The sequence below is a fragment of the Pinus tabuliformis genome, chromosome 2_2 (assembly GCF_031772625.1).
Source record: "Pinus tabuliformis cultivar Carrire ecotype Pingquan chromosome 2_2, CPIR1, whole genome shotgun sequence".
In the NCBI taxonomy this organism is placed as follows: domain Eukaryota; kingdom Viridiplantae; phylum Streptophyta; class Pinopsida; order Pinales; family Pinaceae; genus Pinus; species Pinus tabuliformis.
Genome location: NC_142300.1, coordinates 829,942,202 through 829,961,260, shown reverse-complemented (window position 1 = coordinate 829,961,260; position 19,059 = coordinate 829,942,202). Strand labels below are relative to the sequence as shown.

Below are 19,059 nucleotides of genomic sequence, written 5' to 3'. Positions count from 1 at the left end.
GAGTTTCTCGCCGAGGATGCGCAAGCAGGCTCGACTGATAAGGAGAGGAAGCTGCTACTCAAAGTATTTAGCAAATTGACCATCCATAAAAAGTCATGAAGTAGACATAGATTCATAAAGAAAATATTCTCCTGGCTCAGTTGGGTCGTGCAAAAAAGAAGGTGCAAAGCCGCCAGAGAAGAAATAAGAGGGGCAAGGGCTTTTTCACTGGGCTATCAATTAGGAGGTAACGAGCCTTACGAGAGGGTTGCCTTCCCGAGGGTAGGGATGTCCTTAAGGTTCCATGAGTTTAGGTACTTATATGATCTCTTTTTATGCAACCATTACACCCTCAATTGACAAGTGTCACCGACCACAACATATATAAGCTGTTGAATCGAATATGATCAATCGATTCATGCATCTGGAAAACTACTGAATCTTATATAATATGAAAGCATATCGCTACTGGAATGTGAGCAAGTTCTTCATGCATAACGACCTATATAGTAGGTTTTTGCGTGGTATTGAGTTATGTCATAATTCCAGACATTATATATGTAATTATGACATATGCCCATATATGCATTGATAAGAAAGCGTAATGACATATATAATATATGCATTTTCTGGTGTAATTAGTGTTTTTCTTTTCTTTTTTAGACCTCATAGAATACCTTAGAGAATCAAACCATTCTGGACCCTTTGCTTTATTCCCAATTGAACTTGGTTCCTCCTCCTTCTGCCTCATCTGGTGAAAGTGTAGCTTCTTTTCTTTTTAGTAACCAGAAGTATAATAGGAATAGGAAGAGGAAGAATGGCTCACTCATATGGGTGAGGAAGGATGGCTCACCTGACAACTATTTACCCACCCACCCCAATCCCCGGCGTTAAGCCCGTCTCGACCAAAGGGAGAGGAGGGTGAGGAAGGATGGCGAAGACCAACGGGAGAGGAGAAGAAATAAAGAAAAGGGGATAACCTTTCTCTCTCTCTGGTTGAGAAAGCAGCTTCGCACCTTGTTCGAGCCAGCCGAAGGTGTACTTCCTTAAAGATTGTTTCCAGAAATCCAATCTGTCCCGGCAGGAGGGCCTCAGATATCGAGGGGGAGCAAAAAACGGGCTTTGCTCCCCTTTCCAATATAAGAAATAGGGGTTGAAGTTCAGACCGCTCACAGTAGTAGTACCAATAGAGAAGATCATGAAAGAGGCGATAAGAGCGGTACCCGAATCCATTTACGATCTCGAGTTTCCGGACACATCGCACTTCCGCCCGGGTCGAGGCTGCCACTCGGCCCTAATACGGATGAGAAAAGAGTGGAGAACCTCTCCCGGTGGTTGAGAGTTACTTGTCTCCTCCCACCTTACCTCACCCTCGTTTCAAGTCATCTTGGAATTCGGCATAAGAAAGTGTTTCCACACCATCGACCGACATCGACTCATCTCAATCTTGAAGGAAGAGATCGACGATCCCAAGTTCTTTCGCCTCACCCAGAAACTGTTTTCCGCCGGACGACTTGTAGGAGGTGAGAGGGGTGGCCGCCCTTCCTACTATGGGGTGGTCCCACACAGTGTACTACTATCGGCCCTACTAGGCAACATCCACCCACACAAGCTCGATCAGGAGATAGAGAGGATCCGACAGAAGCACGAAATTCCGATTGTTCAGATAATCAAATTGGTTCTATTAGAGACAGGTCGTATTGATGACCAAGAAAACTCTGGGGAAGAGGCAAGCTTCAACTCTCCCCCAGTGCCAGTGGGAGGAGACAACAGAGCCATCGTTGTGGGGGGGGTAAGAAGCATCCAACGCGAAGCGGCGTTTTATTCCCTTGTTTTTTCGTGGCACACCCCCCCCACAAGCACCCCCCGACGAAGGGGGGACCAGAAAACGCCTTTAGTTTCCCCCCCTTCCCTTGCCGCCTTCTTTAACAAGCCCTCGAGCCCCCTTTGCGCCGCCTTCCTCATTCGTGAAGGAGCCGCCGGGTTGACCCCGAAACGAATAAAGGAAGGTGGAGAACGCCCCTTCTATAATAAGAAGAATAATGGGGTAGCGTTCTCCATGAAAAACCCTATTAGGTGTTGCAGAAGAAGGGGCCTGCTGATAGAGCTGGGCGGGGAGCTAGTTATCGTCGGGTTGGAAAGACGCCTAGCCCGTAAGCAGGGGCTATCCCCTGTTCACTTCGATGACCTATACTTAATTAGGATTTGTCACGCGCGATATGCCGACGACTTACCACTGGGAATCGTGGGTACCGTAGAGCTCATAAGAGGAATCCAGAAACGTATCACCCACTTCCTACAATCCGGCCCGAACCTTGAGGTAGGCTCTGCAGGATCAACTTACATAGCTGCACGGAGTACGGTAGAATTCCTCGATACGGTCATTCGAGAAGTCCCTTCAAGGGCGACTCCCATACAATTCTTGTGAGAGCTGGAGAAGCACTGGAGAGCAAAGCACCATATCCATATCACAGTTTCCCACCTACACTCTGCCATCCATTCCAAGTTGGAGAACCTAGGGAGGAGTATCATAATCCAACAGCTGAGGAAGGGGATGGAAACAGGGAGTCTACAGGACGCAGTTCAACTAGTAGAGACTCTTGGAACAGCTAGAGTAATAAGTCCCCGAGTGAGCGTGGGCGTATTATGGGAGACCGTCAAGCACATCCGGCGAAGATTAGGGGAAATCTCGTGCCGGAGCAACGTGCCATCAGACGTTCAACAGGCAGTCTCACGATCAGGCAAATCGTTGAGCGTCTGGGAGTTGTCATTGTATACTCCCAGAGAAGCGCTGGGGGGTCGGGAGGCGGGGGAAGGAGGGGGACACTGGAAACAGACGGGATCTTTTAGCAGCAAATTACCCATACAGATAAAAGCGCCTGTGAGAAAGATACTCCAAAGGCTTCGGGATCGAGGTATCATTAGCCGGAGAAGACCCTGGCCGACCCACGTGGCCTGCTTGACGAACGTCAGCGACGAAGACATCGTAAATCGGTTCGCGGGCGTCGCGATAAGTCCCCTGTCCCACCATAGGTGCTGCGACAACCTCTATCAAGTCCGAACGATTGTCGACTACCAGATCCGCCGGTCCGCTATATCCACCCCTGCCCACAAGCACAAATCCTCGGCGCGGAAGATAATCCCAAAGTACTCCAAAGACTCACACATAGTAAATCAAGAAGGTGGTAAGACCCTTGCCGAGTTCCCCAACAGCATAGAGCTTAGGAAGCTTGGACCAGAGTCATTCCTTACAAGTCAAGATCTGAACAACGAGGAGCACGCGTACAAGACCTTATATCAGGTGTACATACGAGATGTACGAAGCGTGATCCGTCGGTCTGAACCGTTGTTGCGGGGGGGGTGTGGGGAGGAGGGCGGCCCCACCCACCCTTAGATAGAGCATGCAGATGCGCCATGTTGGCCTTTTGGATTCCTTCGGTAACCCCGCCCGGAGGAAGGAGCTATCAATAAATGAGGGTACGCACGCATCCGACGCAAGGTTATTACTTACCTGAGTTAGAAGGTAAGTACCTTCCGTCCGTGCGAGGACGGGTTCGAGGACCTAGATGTTGCGTCGAAGGGATACTCAATATTCCCGGGACGGAGCCGTATGACGCGAGAGTGTCACGTACGGTTCCTTTGAGAAGGGTGTGATACCACCACCTATCAGGCCCGACGAGCGGTCCACGGAGCTGCATCCCCACTCACCCAGTCTATGTACATTGCTCCTTCCAGGAGGTCGGCCGCCTATCCCAGATCTTCCCATTTCCAAGAAGATCCCGGGCTCGATCTGGTTTAGTATAAAGGTGATTTTCTCCCCGTTCTTATATATATGGGTCCGTGCAGCATTTCCACGATATCGTCATGATCAATTAATGGGACTTGGCCGGAAGGTCTTCTTGCCTCTATCATTAGCTTGGGTAGTCTCTGTTTCTGGTGTTCCAGTAACCTTTCAATGGCTCCCTCAATGAAAGGAAAGTGTCTGAAGAAGCGGGCTACTCCCCGAAAATGCCCGCCCGTAGGTTCCAGTGTTGTCGGGGCAAACTCGCTCGTTCTGCCTGCTATCGTGATCCTGTTTTTAGATCCAGTAATCGAAGTTCCCCGCCCGCTTCGCTCGGGCTATCCTTTCGCCTCCTTATCGCCATGCCAGTGAACAAGCCTCAAAGTAAGTCCGATAATGAATAGGATTGGCATCTGGATATTCATTCTCAGATGTATCCGTAAGGTTCTCCCGCGAGGGGAATAAATAGAAGTGTCCTGTGCCGGCCTTCCTTCCTTAAGGAAGCCTTAAAGTGCCAACCTTCCTTTCCCTTACGGTCAAGCGGCCTTACGGCACCTTAGTGAGTTCGGGGTCAACTTTGCGGAGCATTTACCCTACCAGGAACTCCGCAAGAACTCCGCAGATTGCGGAGATGTCATTCGCTCATCTCATAAACCTTAAGCCTAAGAAGACAGGTTTGAAGGGAGGACAGGTAAGATGACAGGTCCTAAATCCTCTCCCATTGGTCGAGCCTGCTTACGCATCCTCACTCTAAAGCCTAACCCTCAGAGAAAAGGTAAAGTGTCGTTCTGTCCGATTATTCATTCATTTCAGCGCTCCGGGGAAGGGAGGGAAACCCATCCATGAGGCAGGCAGAAGGGTACGGCCCCATAAAAGCCATAGGGGTTGGGTGCACGGGAAAGGCGAGTTTCTATTTTGGATTTAGCCTGGGAAAGCAGCAGAGGTAGGGAATATCATTGCAAAGCTCTGCATAAGTAGCACATACAAAGCCACTAGAAGAGGCATAGAGACAGGGCCAGTCGCAGGAGGATCTTGATATGAATAGAAGAGCTTACTAACCATAAGATTTGATCGAGTGAAAGCATCAAAGCCAGTCCTATTAGAGTGGTAGGGCGGTCCAACGGACGATGCCAACATATACCTCGAACTCGAACTATCACCTCTTCCCTCATATCCCTACAGACTTCACCTTTAGCCCTCTGCCCTCTTCCTTCACCTCCATCCATACATCCTATGCCCGCTAGATCTATCTAAAGAGATATATCTAGAGTATCGGTATTTAGATGTATATCTTTCTATCGATATTGAGATTTAGAGATATATTCGGCTGACTGGAACTGACCTTCCAATACTGGGGCTATCTATCGGCAATGATCAATCGGCTATGATATCCTATGCTCTACGGCAATGCCAGCCCAACCGAGTAGCCCAACCGAGCAGCCCGGGAGCCAAGCCAAGTAGCCCAGCCCAGGATCCCATGAGCTCAACCTATAAGCCGAACCTATAAGCCCAACCGAGCAGCCCAGGAGCCCAGCCCAGACATAGAATCCATTCAAAGAAGCCGTTAACAGGGAGCCATCCGTTCGCAAACTGCAAATAGAAGCTGAAAAAGAGCATGCACCTAGCCTAGCCCCGTGTTATTTCACTGCGCATAGAAGCCATTCACTCACTGCATAAGCCGTTCACAGAAACCATTCACTTAAGCCCAACCTTTCCAAGTAGCCCAGCCCAGCTATGACTAGTATTGAGTGCATCGACTCTTGGATCGACTACCAGCTATTGACAATGACCCTATGTCTGTGCCTCAATCACTTGGCCCCGTACCATACCGTGCATGTTGGGTGTATGTGTCATGTTGTAGAGGGGAATCCGGTATGTGAGAATATGGGAGGCCCAATCCTCTCGTCCATTGGTGATGCGGGCTGTCATTGGTCCGTCCGTTGGACCGCCCATCTTGAATACCTAGTCCCACCCCTCTCGAATATGTGGGCTGCCTCATTCGTCCTCCGGACCACCTATCTCTAAAGATGTGGGCGATGCAAAAAGAGAAATTTTCAAATTGGATGTAGGTAGTACAGTGTATGACTCTTCCATTTAATCCCCCTCAAGAGATGGAATTAGCAAATAGGTATAAAGGCATAGAAGATCCCTAGGAAGATGTATGGTTTTGTAAAAAGACATGGACAGACAAAGGATATCCTAGGTAAGAGTGGGTTCATCAGTTTGTCCACACCTTGAATTCTGTGTCCCAAAGCTAGTATGTATAGGATGAAATGAGCAGACAAATAAGAGACTAGGATATGGTGTTTACACAATTCTATGTGACCACCAGTTCTCGATCGTGCCTAGGAAGGAAGGACGTGTTCGTGCCAAGTTCTCCATAACCTAAATAAACAACCAGTTGAAAGACAATTGAAAGAATCATGTTTGTTTTTGTTGTGTAGGAGGGAACGTTAAGCTTAAGATTGTTCAGTAGTTTATTAGCAAATTGATAGCGCAACTACCAAAAACATATTACCTCTCCCGATGGTTGAGCTTTCTTATGCATCCTTTTTTTCTTTTTCAAAAGAATATTGGATCGAAAGCGAACCTCCCTCTTTCATTATTCTAGCCAGAAAACGTCCCGGTCTCCAAGCCAAGTAGCCAAGCCCAGACTAGGTCTCTCGACTGTGATGTGTTTGTTGATGATCTCCTCGCTCGGGAAATTGAAAGCGGATCACCTCAACCAACAAGAAGTGGGCTCGTCGAATCGAATAAAGGCTCAGCTTGCAAAAAAGAAAGAAGGAGGCAGGCACTCGAAGAACTCCACTTTCTTCCAACCAATTAACAATGTGTATCACAATCTAGAAGTGGCGCTCCCCACATAGGCCTCAAGATTTCGGAGGTAGCATTCTTCTCATGGCCCCTGGGACGGCAGACACATCCACATTAGCAGGCAGATTTTTTCCTGTCTTTCCTTGCTAAATCAAGGGTGAGGTAACGTGGCCCCTCTTAAATAAGTAACTAAGACGAGCAACTCTCTTTTGGGGTAGGGGGTGAGGTTACGAACCCACTCTACCGACCAAAGAAGGGGGAGGGGCCCCAAAAAAGAGGAACTTGAAGAACCACCGGGCTGCCATTGCTTTCTTTATAACGTGAAAAAAGCTATCGAAAACCGAGGGAGGGTTATCAGATAGCACCATCCTCAGGTTAGAACGCATCTTCTAGACTATTGGTTGTGTCCTAGAAATTAAGCCGTTATAGTCGTACACCACAGTATACAAAGGTCACTCCAAGTCCACGTTCACCGGAGCTCTGCCTTATTACATTTATGTCAGTCTGTTTCTTAGGCGAAAAGCCTTTCCTAGTTGACGCTCAGTTGACAGTGTGTGCTAGGACATTGAGGCATTATTAGGCAAACCGTACGCCTCAGGGGAGCGGTGCCCAAGGGGAAGCACACCGGGCCAGGAAGGATGGCGAACCTTACTTAGGAAGCTTAGGAGGGAAACACCAACCATCGGGGCCTGCAGATCCACCGTGAGGCTAGGTCGAGTAGACGTTTGTAAGGCCATACACAAATGACCTAGTCTCAGTTTACATCTCACCCAATAACCACCTATTGGAGGTGCCATCCCAACAATACCTTCCTTCCTTAGGCTATTCACCCTCCTAGCCTAGGCCTTCAATCAGTGTCTCCCCTCCTAGTAGTCCTTATAGCGGGCCCTCCCTATTAGAACCTAGTTGGGGCTAGAATCCTTATTTAGTTAGGCCTATGAGCCTAGCCTTCAATGGGGTCAAGTTGCGATACAACGAACGCAAATGGCCTTGAACGCGGTTTTATGCCCATGACGTACCAAGGTTATTTTAGTTTCCAGCACTCCTGGGATGGCGGTACTTTCCATTGTGACTCAGATGGTGGGATTTCACTGTCTTACCCAGCCCAGTTTGACCCGGCCTAGTGTGATACGGATGGCGATACTTCCCATTGTGAATCAGATGGTGGGATTTCGTAGTCTTGGCTGGTGGGCAGTAGTGCCCAGTCTTACTCGGCTATATTTATCATTATTCCCCGGAGGGATGGCAATATTTCCCAGTGCCAGATGGATGCATGGATGGATCGATGGATCAATGGATCGATCGCTGGTCCTTGCTGGCTGGCCTGGAGCTGCTGGTCCTAAATAAACTAGTAGGGAAACAAGATCATACACTGTGCTGGTGGTACTTCAACTACCTTTTTGGTCCTTAGCTGACCTTGGGGTCCTCTACCATAGGTGAGTTCTTACCCGCATGGAGCGCAGGTCAATATCAAAAGAAATCGACCCAGAAGCGTAAGAGGATAATATTTTATTTGTCAAGAGATTTGTTGTTCAAATAAACCCTTTACAACTACTCTGTTGGATGGTTTGATTGCTACTGGTTTCTAGTTCAGAAGCACTCACTGGTCTAGTCCAGTCGATAGGAAGGCTTAATATTCATTTGACTTACCTTCCGAGGTTTCAAATGGTGTTACAGTGCGAAAAAATGGTCATAGAATCGGTTTATCCCGGCACCCGCCTAAGCCTATAACTGCCCTGTCTCACTCTAGCCTTATCCCCTCGAAGCTCTCTGCAGTTCTTGAGGATATGAGTTCTTCCGTGAATGAGCCACAGACAGACAGTTACCGGATTAGCACCACCACAGTGACTGAAGGGCGGATTCTCTCTCACAAAGGGAATGGTTCGATTAGTGCCGACACAGTGACTGAAGGGAATATAAGAATTGATTAAGGGGATGGCTCGATTAGCACTGCCAAGGGCAAGAGTCATAATAGCCCCCTCCCCGGTTCTCTCTATCCAGAACACTACCTCACCTAGCCTCTATCTCTTGACCACCTCCTTGAAGTCACCCGCTACTCACTCTTTGCAGTAAGGGTCACTGAATGCACCCCTAAAAAGTCTTCTCCAAACAATCTTAGGGGCGAGGGAGCTTTCTTGCGAGAGCTTGGTGGAGGACTAGTACTCGCTTGCTAGCTCTTGGGCTGGCTAGATGGGGTGGTTGGAAGATAAATGAAGAAGTGCTCCTGGTGACTTGATGAATAAGGATGTTTGCAATTAACACAAGGAAATGAATAGTTTGATCCAACCTCCTTTGATCCTTGATCCTTCCTTTTAGTCACTTGCATTTCCTCCTTTCATCCTTTACTTGCCATTACTTGAAGCTCCATAGCTTTCTCTTTCTTTTCCATAATGACTGAGCAATAATCACGTATATATAGATTAACTCACCAACTATCCCACCTTTCCTCTCCATCAAGGCATCCCTAGGACCAGTAACAAAGCTATCAGTTCAATAATAACATATTATAAAGCAACTCATCTTTCGCTACAAATTGGGTAATAAACTACCGAATCATATTCATTTGATTTCTACCCTACTATTGGTTGTTGGTAGTTTCACTACAAATTGGCTTGAAACTACCGAATGCATAATGACTGCTAGAATCTCTCTCATTCATGACTGGAATTGCTGGAATCATTGGTCGACCTAAGCCTTCCATCTCTCTAGTAAATCGAAGCGTTCATTAAGCCGCATATATGAACCTGTCTTAATTAACCCGTCTTTAAGCCCATAGATATAAAAGAGTCCGAAGCACCTGGATAAACAATAGATTCTCTGCCCGGCTCCTTAAATAACCAATGAGAAATCATGAAAGTGGCTAATAGCCAGTGCAGTAAGCTAGTCAGTGCACTATGAAATACCCAACCTGGCTTAGATAGAACCCGGCTTAGAGAACCAAGCTTAGGGAACCTAAGAGATTACCCACCTGGCTCATACCAAAGAGATTTTCCATCCAGCTCATTATTAACAACAAATATATTCTCCGCGTTCTTAGTTTCTCCGCTTGGCTTTATTTCTCTACCTAGCTCTGGCTTGAAGCACCTAGCGGCACAAATCAATTACCTATCAGGCTCAAAGAGATAACCTATAGCTAGGGGTCGGGCTAGAGAACGTACCTCTTTTGCATCAGTTTGATATCCTCTCGTCACAGAAGAAGCAAAGGCATAGGCGCCACCTGTTGAAGGACCCGTTTACCCAGTTACAATTGAAGTTGACCACCCAGCATATGAGCCAGAACCAGTAGCTCCAATTCCAGTCTAGATCCTGTCGATCCACCCGTTTCATAATCAATTGATCCTGCTATTCCAGGTGAGGTTTACCTAGAGCCCATTGATTCACCCATTGAAGAAATAGATCCTTCTGCAAAACCTATAGGGGTAGATCCAAATCTAGTAAAAGCACCAATTGATCGAGTCTCACTAGCGTCATCTCGCCTAGTATCCTTTACTTTCCCGGCTTCGGTGTAGATCAAATATCCATGACGACCTTTTCACGGTTCCAAATTCATCACTAGTGGTATGACCACCTAAAGCAGAGGCATCATTAGCAAATATAGGAGCAAATCCAAGCGCAGTAGATCCATTGGTGAAGGAAAAGGTTAAGGCAGAGCCCATTGGAGAATCTCTAGTAGTTGGCCCGGCAGAGCCGCCAGTGCGGTCAACCCCATAAGCAAAGGCAATAGAGATAGGACCAGTGAATGTACCAGCTGGAATCCCAACATCCTTGTAAAGAGCAGAAGCAAAGGCATAGATGGGGACAAGGGCAAATGAATATGCATTACTTACGATACATAGGACCCAGGTATGTTAACCCCGAAAGAACACAGTCGGGCCTAATTAAGCTGAGCTCGTTATATCAACAGGTTCTAAGTTCATGTATAAGTGTGATTCATTACCATTCTATTCCAAGCATGTTCATCTTTCAATGGGTAATGTATAAGGTACTCATAAAGCTTATGTTAGATACAAGCCTATACCACCAAGTTCAAGCTCATATCAGCTTGCATGTACTGATTAGGTTCAACACATGGGTAAGTGAAACACAGCTCTATTCGTAAGTAATGGAATTAGTATGATTACGAGAATACCACCAAATGATAGATGAAGTATGACCATTGATTCTCTCTGATTACAGGATAAAGAGAATAGCAGTAGTGATATTAAGTTGTATTATTTAGCTAGCTTACTTATTACGATGGTAAATTGTTCCTTTCCCTCCTATTGTGAGGCAAGCCATCCTTCCTTTCCCTCCCTTTAGTTAGGCAAGTAGTTCCTTCCTTGCCCTCCTTTTAGTCAAGTAAGTAGTTCCTTCATTGCCCTCCTTTTAGTCAGGCAAGTATTTCCTTCCTTAGTCAGGGCAAACAAATAGCACCCAACTTACCCAAGGCAGGAGATCTAGTTTATGACCCAAAAGCATAACCTATTATTTAAGGACTACCACTTTGTAAAGGTCCATATCCTTTTCCAGAGCCTATAGATCCATAGGCAGATCCTGTTTCAAGGCCATCATCCTTTCATCACTCACCTGGCCAATGACCGAACTGGAGCATGCCTGGAAGAATCATTGGAAGCACGTACCGGACACCTATTGTCGTCCACTGGCGGCCACTTGTAATAAAAAGAATGAGCACGCCTATCATATTACGGCCGATGATCTGGTCTATCCCTACTAGCACGTATCACAGCTGTAGGCGGTCGATGATCATCCACACTGCTAGCGACTTTGATATCGTAAGTAAAGGAAGGGGTGGGTTCATCTTTCTTATTCCTTCTTAGCTTCTTAAGAGGGTCACGTAGCCTTTCTTTCTTCCCACCCTATCTAAGGAAGAATAAGGTTTCTCCTTTCTTCCTTCCTCCCTACTTCCCTACCTTCCTCTCCCCTACTATTCGGCAGGGTAGTTGAAGGAATCACAAAGCATGGGCCAAACATCCAGAGAAACGAATTTGCTTTGAATCGACCGGTTGAACGAACAATCCAACTATAGGCCGGGTAGCTCCTCGGATGCCTACCTAATGGAGGAAGGAGGGACCTAACTACTGGTCCAGCTCAAAAGAGAATCGATGGATAACTACAATGAAGGAGCCTTGCCCTCACCCAGCAATTCAGCATGGTCGGACAAGACTAGCTCCTCCCGGCGAAGGGTAAACAACCCGAAATCAAAACACTCAGAACCGGCTTGACATCGAGTTAGGGCTTGACATCTCTGACAAAGAGAAAGATTAGACTGGCCCCGTTAGTTCGCTGTAAAGAAAGAGCCTGGATGGATCAAAGTGAAGTAGTTCGGAGGATGAGACTACCCTTCCTAACCGCACCCTTTGGGTAAAGAAAGGATGGCACCCCCGGATGGAGATGACTTTCTTGAACTCCCTGCCTCCCTCGTCGAGGCAGTGAGATCTCCACAGAGCAACAGCTATTATTTCTTCTGAGCTGAGCTAGAATAGAGAAAGCATCTATCCTATTGCACCTAATCCGTGTAGGCAGGGTAATGCTTTGTTTCATCCGACCTTCCTTCTGGTTGAGTTTCTAGGTTAAGCATGTTTATAAAATGTTTAGCATTCTGGTCCTAATCAATCCAGTAGAGAGGGTGTATAGAATGTGAAAAGGGCCCCTTGTTTTTGTTGCGGCATCATAATGGGAACTGACAAAGATGAACATTCTCCTATGTTGAACGAGAAGAAGTATGGCTGGTTGTCATAGGTAAGGGGTAGTAAGAGAGCTAAGGTGAGGTGTTTCCAAAACTCTATAGGGAAGGGTATGTCGAGGTTCATTCATTGATGATATGTATAGGTTGGGTCATATGCTCTGAGTTGGCTGTATGAGGTCTGAGTAGGAACCAAAGTCAAGTCCAAACCAAGTGTATGTATGTTGTTGAAAAGGCTAGTTTACCAAGTAGGGTAGAGGCTGTAGTTTCTTTTTCTATCTAGGGCATAAGTTCTCCAAGGTCCAGTCCAAGGGAGATAAAGTTTCAAAAGGCTCAATTTATAGGTATGAGGGTGGTTGAGGTCATATTGAAAGTTGAAGTATGCGTAAGAGAAAAGTGTTCAATGTTAATCAATTATGATTGGAAAGCCCTGCATTCAATGGTGAAACATCAAGCCAATAAGTCTTGTTTTTGTTAACTCAATAAACAATTTCTTGATTGTTGCATTATATACGTGAAAACGCAAACAAGCTAATCACGTGCCTATCTTCTCTCTTCTCGTCGAAATGTCCTCTCCCTTATGGTCGAGCCTGCTTGTGCATCCTCCAGGCTGGGCGAATTGAATCAGTGCACCTCAGCAACCAGTAGAATTTTGAATAAACAAAGCTTTTGTAAACCTCGCTCCTATCTCGATCACCTATGCATGAACCCCTTTGTGTGAGTTCTCCTGGCCCCAGCATCTAAAGAACCAAAAAAGCATATTGAGATCACTTTTTCCCTTGGTCTGACCTCAAAAGTTGACATAATTTGTCTGTTGGCCCTTGAGCGACTCACCTCACCTCCGTGGACTCTGGGTAGACCAAGAAGTCAAGGACTATGACACTTAGCATCAATGCTTGGCGAATACTATGTCATTAGAGAGAAACGCTCTGAAAAGGTATGGTTTATAGTGACTATAATCCAGTTTGAAAGCCCGATGAAGGATTATTGGACATCTCAAAGTAACATTTTTATTAACAAGAATCCTCTCCCATACAGTCGAGCGGCTCATACCTCACCCCTCCCCCTCGTACCTCAAGAGAGCGGCTCCGCTCCATGAATGATGAAGTTTTTGAAATATGTTGGTAAGCGAACTTGAAACCTTTGCCGATATCCAGGTATGCTAAATGTGAGGCTTAAAATCGAGCTATAGCAATCCTTTATGACTTGGGCAAGCGTTAGCGATCAGGGGAAGTGTCGATCTATCCAAGCAACCTCAAGGTTCGAAGTGTGTCCAGTTTCATGGGGGGTAATGGGGGAAGCGTTAGTGATTATAACCCAACCATCCATAAAGCGGTTCTCAGTGGGGGTTATCAGTCATAGCTTCTATAGTGTAGGCCATAGTCCCTTTCCCTCTCTCTATTGCAAGGGTCTTCAATTGCAATATCTCTATTGGGCCTTTGTCTTTCTATCTATCTTTCTTCCGCGATCAATTGAACTGTTTTTTTAGGTAGCCATTCAACACCATTAGCATTTATAGTGTCTTAGTTGATGGTCAAATTAGCTTATAGCTGTGGTGTTATTAATGGGACCTCTTTTCCCTCTATGCTCTAGTTGAATAGCAGTTGTTTTATGGTAAAATGGGCTCTCTAGCTCAAGCTGTCTGACCCAAACTCACATAGGGCTTCACCATAGTAGCATAGTCAAAGAAATTGCAAAACCTTTTTCCCCTCCCCAGTCAATTGCTAACGCTAATGGTTGCTACCCCACCTGTTTATTCCTTCCCTTCCTTCCTCATTATTTCGTATTCGTAACAGTGTTCCGTCCCGTTCATTGTTAAGTTGAAGTATTCCCATAGTTCCGTCCCGTTCATTGTTAAGTCAGCCATTTGCTAAAGCTCTTTATTTTGGAACACTATGCTCTAATTAGCGCTCTGCTCTAGCTATAGGTTTATAAGCGGATCCACCATTGTTTATTTGCCCCCGTAGGGTATCATGCTATGAATTCTCAAGGTTCAAAGTGTCTGTCCAGTTTGGGTGAATCGTAAAGAGCAGCAGTCGAAACTCCAGGGAGTTGAGTCAAGAACATAAGGGAGTTGAAAGGAATGCAGTAATGTGTAAAGTGAAACTGGTATAATGCGTATTGACCTGAATGCTCATCTCGTTTCCTATCGGGCTGTTCGAAGTGAAACCAAGTTTAGGGAAACGAAGGCGAGCGACCCCCCCCACCCGCTAATATCAAGGGGGTTTGCGTAGCCAGTAGTTTTCCCACCTGTGCTTAACTAGTATTATCTTACTTTGCTGTAGAACACATTGAGCCATATACGCACACACACACAAATGATATATATATATACGTAGATATATAAATATGACAAAATACCGTAGAAAAAGACAATAGCTACGGCGCCTGGGCGCGTTACTCTTTTGAGGTGAATGGCATAAGAAATCATAAATCATCGGGGATACTCAAATGCATCTTTATTACTAACAATCATATAGAAACGTCACGAAATGTTCAATAAGAAAAACTTCACTTAAAGTGCCCGAATGAGGATTCTGCCTCGGCCCCCTAAAAGAGGAGATTTCAATAGGCATGGCGAATGAGCGGCATCCATCCATTCAATGCCCCTCCCCGTGTGGGCCCTCCTGTTCCGGTGTGTAATGAGGATGCGCAAGCAGGCTCGACCATAAGGGAGAGGTTATTTCGGATATAGGCAACCGGTAATCGAGACCTCCTTCCTAGGACTGATGGCCTTTCGGCTATTGGCACTAACAAGCTGGCTATGATGGGTACTTGGACTGGGGACTATGTTGGACTACCGGCAATGGCAACTGGCTATCTTATCTATCGACTTCATTCAACGACTATCGACTATCAGCACCTTCGGGCATCTCAGATTGTCTATGATGACTGTCAATGAGTACTTGGCACTGACTACTTGGCACCAAGCATAGTTTTATAGCTACACAAACCATAGCTTCTACCTGCATTGACTGTATCCAACCCAATCAAGATAGCAAACCAAGCGAAGTTGAATAGTAGTGCAACAGTCGCAGCTGATTAGCCAATCTGATTAGCAAATAGCCAAGCGTTTGAGTATCCAAGTTGAGTATCTAAGTATCCAATCCCAACCAAGTAGCCCCTAGACTGATAATCCCAACCGTGCAGTCTAGCCCCCCCAGATAGGAGATTCAAATGTTCTGGTAGCGTTAAGTGAGTTAGAGGTCGAGGTAGAGTGTTGGAGGGTGGAGAATGGGTATAACAGATTATCCCTCGTTGGATGGGTAATTAGATATATTCAAGTAGAAAATCAAGCTAAGCATCAAATCAACACTGGGATAAACACCTGAATCGAGTGGGTCAAAACCTGTCAATCATAGGGAAACTATCTGAAAGGGTATAGTGCAGTTAAGATAAAATAGATTTCGTGCTCCGAAATTCTTTGTCCCCGCAAAGCGAGCAATTTGATTAGGAAAGAATGTCAAATGAGTCTGTTTTGTAGAACCGGTAACCAAGTATCCAAGCCAAGTATCCAATCCAAGTAGCCCAGTGGAGTATTATCCCATCCCAGGATCCCATGAGCTCAACCGAGTAGCCGATTCGAGCAGCTGAGTATCCCAGCCCAGCTATTTTCATTCTTTCCTATGCAGCAATGATCTCCTATTTGCAATGAATTTTTCCAGCCCAGCGCATGAGCCCAACCGAGTGTCCCATCCCCTCCCATAAGCCCAAGCCGAGCAACCCAGCCCAGCTATGACCGGCTTCCAATGAATGAATGACTATTGGTGGTAATGACTTACTACTATGACTGTTTGGCACCATCACTGGCTATTGGCGACCACTGGCTGCTGCTATTTGACCCTCTGACAAGTTCCAACCTCCTGTCAATCTGTTGCTTATGGGGCGGATGCTGTAGTAACAAAGGTTCCGTAGGTGAAAGTGAGGTCGAGGTTCGAGGTGGTTCCTTAGCGGTAAGTTTGTAGAGGCCTTCTCTCTATCGGTAGATGTGGGCTTTCTATTTGTCCATCTGTTGGACTGCCCGCCCATATTGAATATGTGGGTTGTTGTTCTCCACCACTTATATCGAAGATGTTTTCCATCAATCAAGATCTAACTGGGAAAAAAGCGCAACCCACCTCCCTTAGTGGCACAACCTGACTAGCGTGAATGAAACCTTGTGTATAGCACATGATCAATCCTAAACAGGTGCATCGTAAGTAATGCATGTTCATAGCATCAATATGAGGTAGGACCTCATTTTCTGTAGGGGTAAGCCTCTGTTCTGGTGAATATGGGAAACTCCTTCTTTCAAGCAATGACTAGTTACTATCGGCTATGCTTGGCTATTATAGAGAAATTCCCTAAAAAGTGTGGTTCAGCAAGAAGAAAATCTATTTTATTGGTCCGATGGATTGCTTTCGCCACTTTCGGGTGGGAGAGCGGAGGAACCAAGGAGAAGAGGGCGTCAATGAAACGAGCTGTTAACAACGGCTATATGCATGGGATTACTATGTGCTTTTAACAAAGGCTATGCACATTGGACCAGGGCTATAAGCAATACCTTCACAACAAGAAAGATCTAATACAGCTCGTTATATACAATACACCTGTTTAGGATCATACGCCAGTCATAGCCCCCATAAGCACTGTCAAGACCCATTGCTGCTACTCAGTCCTAGTCAGAGCACTGAGTTGCTCACATATAGCCATACATGCAAACAAAGATAACACACGCCACACAAAAAGACTTTCAAAGAGGGCAGGGAGGGCGAAACTATTCAGTATTGAATCAATCGACCTCTCCTACTATTGAGAGCTTGCTTGCGCATCCTCAGGAGAGAAGAAAAGAAGTGCATGAAGATAACTTCACCAAGCACAAAAGGAGAGCCTAGTGGTGAATGATACTCTTTTTTCAAAATGAAGAGCCCCCCTATGACAGCATCCTATAAGACACTCAATTTTTCCAAATATATGATGAGATGGGAGGACCTGATGATGAAGAAGAGGATCATACAATAGCTAGAACATGGGTTGCTTATAAGAAAGTAACCAAACAATCTTTCTTCCAATCCTTCTTCCGATCAGTTGGTTATGCTGTTGATGGAGCAGTTGATTGAGCAGTGGTGGATTCAGTTGTTGACTCAGCAGAAGTTTCTCTGGTTGATCAAGTAGTTGATTCAACAATTGATTCTGAGAATTCACCGGTTTCTTCTGTCGTTGATTCTTTTGATTCTGCCATTGATTAAGCATCTAGCACTGGACATGATAAGCGCACTGTTGATGCCATGGATATGACCAGACTCTATAGAGCCATACCCTACAGGATAAGACCCTACAGACCAATAGACCCTACAGAACCAGGACCAGTTATTGATCATAAAGAAGCAACAGTCGATTCTATTGATGCAGTGGATTCAGTCGATCCAACAAATTGTCTTCTGTTGAAGAAGCAGCACCACTTTTTTCATAGTATATGAAGCAGTTGATTCCTAATAGTAAGTTGATCCAGTCAATGAACCAACAGCACCAGTAGTGGATCAATATGTAGCTAGATTCATAGTGGTAATAGCAGTTTCTGACCTAAGAGCTAAGGCAGTTTATGGATATGAAAAGTGGGATGCTCATGGTGGTAATTAAGATGTTCATGAGCGTGATCGGTATTCAGAATCATATGTTCCAGGAGTAGGACCAAATCGAGTAGTTGAAAAGGTTGTTAAGCACCTAGTGGAGTTTGTAGATGTAGATAAATCCCCAGGTGAACGCGCATTCCTGTCCGGATCGTTTGTTAGAAAGCCACTACCCTACCTTTCATCTTTGACTATTTGGAGTGCCATAGCCCGCAGCACTTTAGTAACGAGTGTAGTGAGTGATAGAAGTTTTCCCTCTGTACTTGTTGGACTAGGGTGTGTTTTGGGGTACATAGGTGTTTTACTGAAACCATCACAATGTGTGGGACGTATTCAACTAATTGTATCAGGAGTGCTTGCTGTGAGTGGTGGAGTCAATGGTATACAACGCTCCCATCTCTGTCAAACTCTCATCCTAGGAAACAGGCAATGGGATACAAAGTCTATGGAAACTTGAAACTCTAGAATGACCTCCCTACATTATTGTAAGCTATAGGTGGCGTCCAAAAACACTCTGCGTAGGTGCCATTCTATTGACAATGGATTTCTTCCCTCATCACTCCTAGCTCAACTATTGTGTTGCTAATTTCCATGGCTAGCTGAGCTAGCTCCTCTTGTCTGATCTGGTTATGTAAGCTACATAGGCCACATGATTCAACTAGCAGGTGCCCTATTCATTCTTCTAAAGGTCAGATGTAAGTGCTTCTGCCTTTGCTTTATGAAGTGCTTATTAAAGATCATAGTCAACTGCATAATCGAAAAAAAGAGAAGAATCAACTGCTACTGGTGCTTCTATAGGTTCTTATGCATCTAGATTTGGAAAATCTGAATATGGATCTGCTGCATCTTGGTCACGATCACTTTCAACCCTAATCAAAAGGCTCCTCTACTAGTCATATAATCTGGCCCATTCAAGTTTACCAAGTATTTGAGTTCCACAACATTATCTATAATGTGCCTCTCTTACCCGCCCAAAGCAAAGCGCGGTTGAATAAGTTACAACTTCAAACTGTATATTGCCTTGCCCCTAGCGATAATGACCATAATGACATATATAATAGCAGCATTGTCGAAGATCAGGTTCTCACTTACCAAATCTTTTCTTAACCAAAGGGTGTTAACACACACCCCAATCCCTTGGGTGAGGGAGAGGATGCGTAAACATGACTCGACCAATACCCCCCCCACCCAAG

The 19,059-nt window shown here is 45.6% G+C and overlaps 1 pseudogene; it reads left to right on the top strand.

Annotated features, from left to right (window-relative positions):
• The first annotated feature begins 1,177 nt into the window (after positions 1–1,177).
• LOC149195543 (uncharacterized) lies at positions 1,178–4,351 on the top strand (annotated as a pseudogene).
• Positions 4,352–19,059: the final 14,708 nt, after the last annotated feature.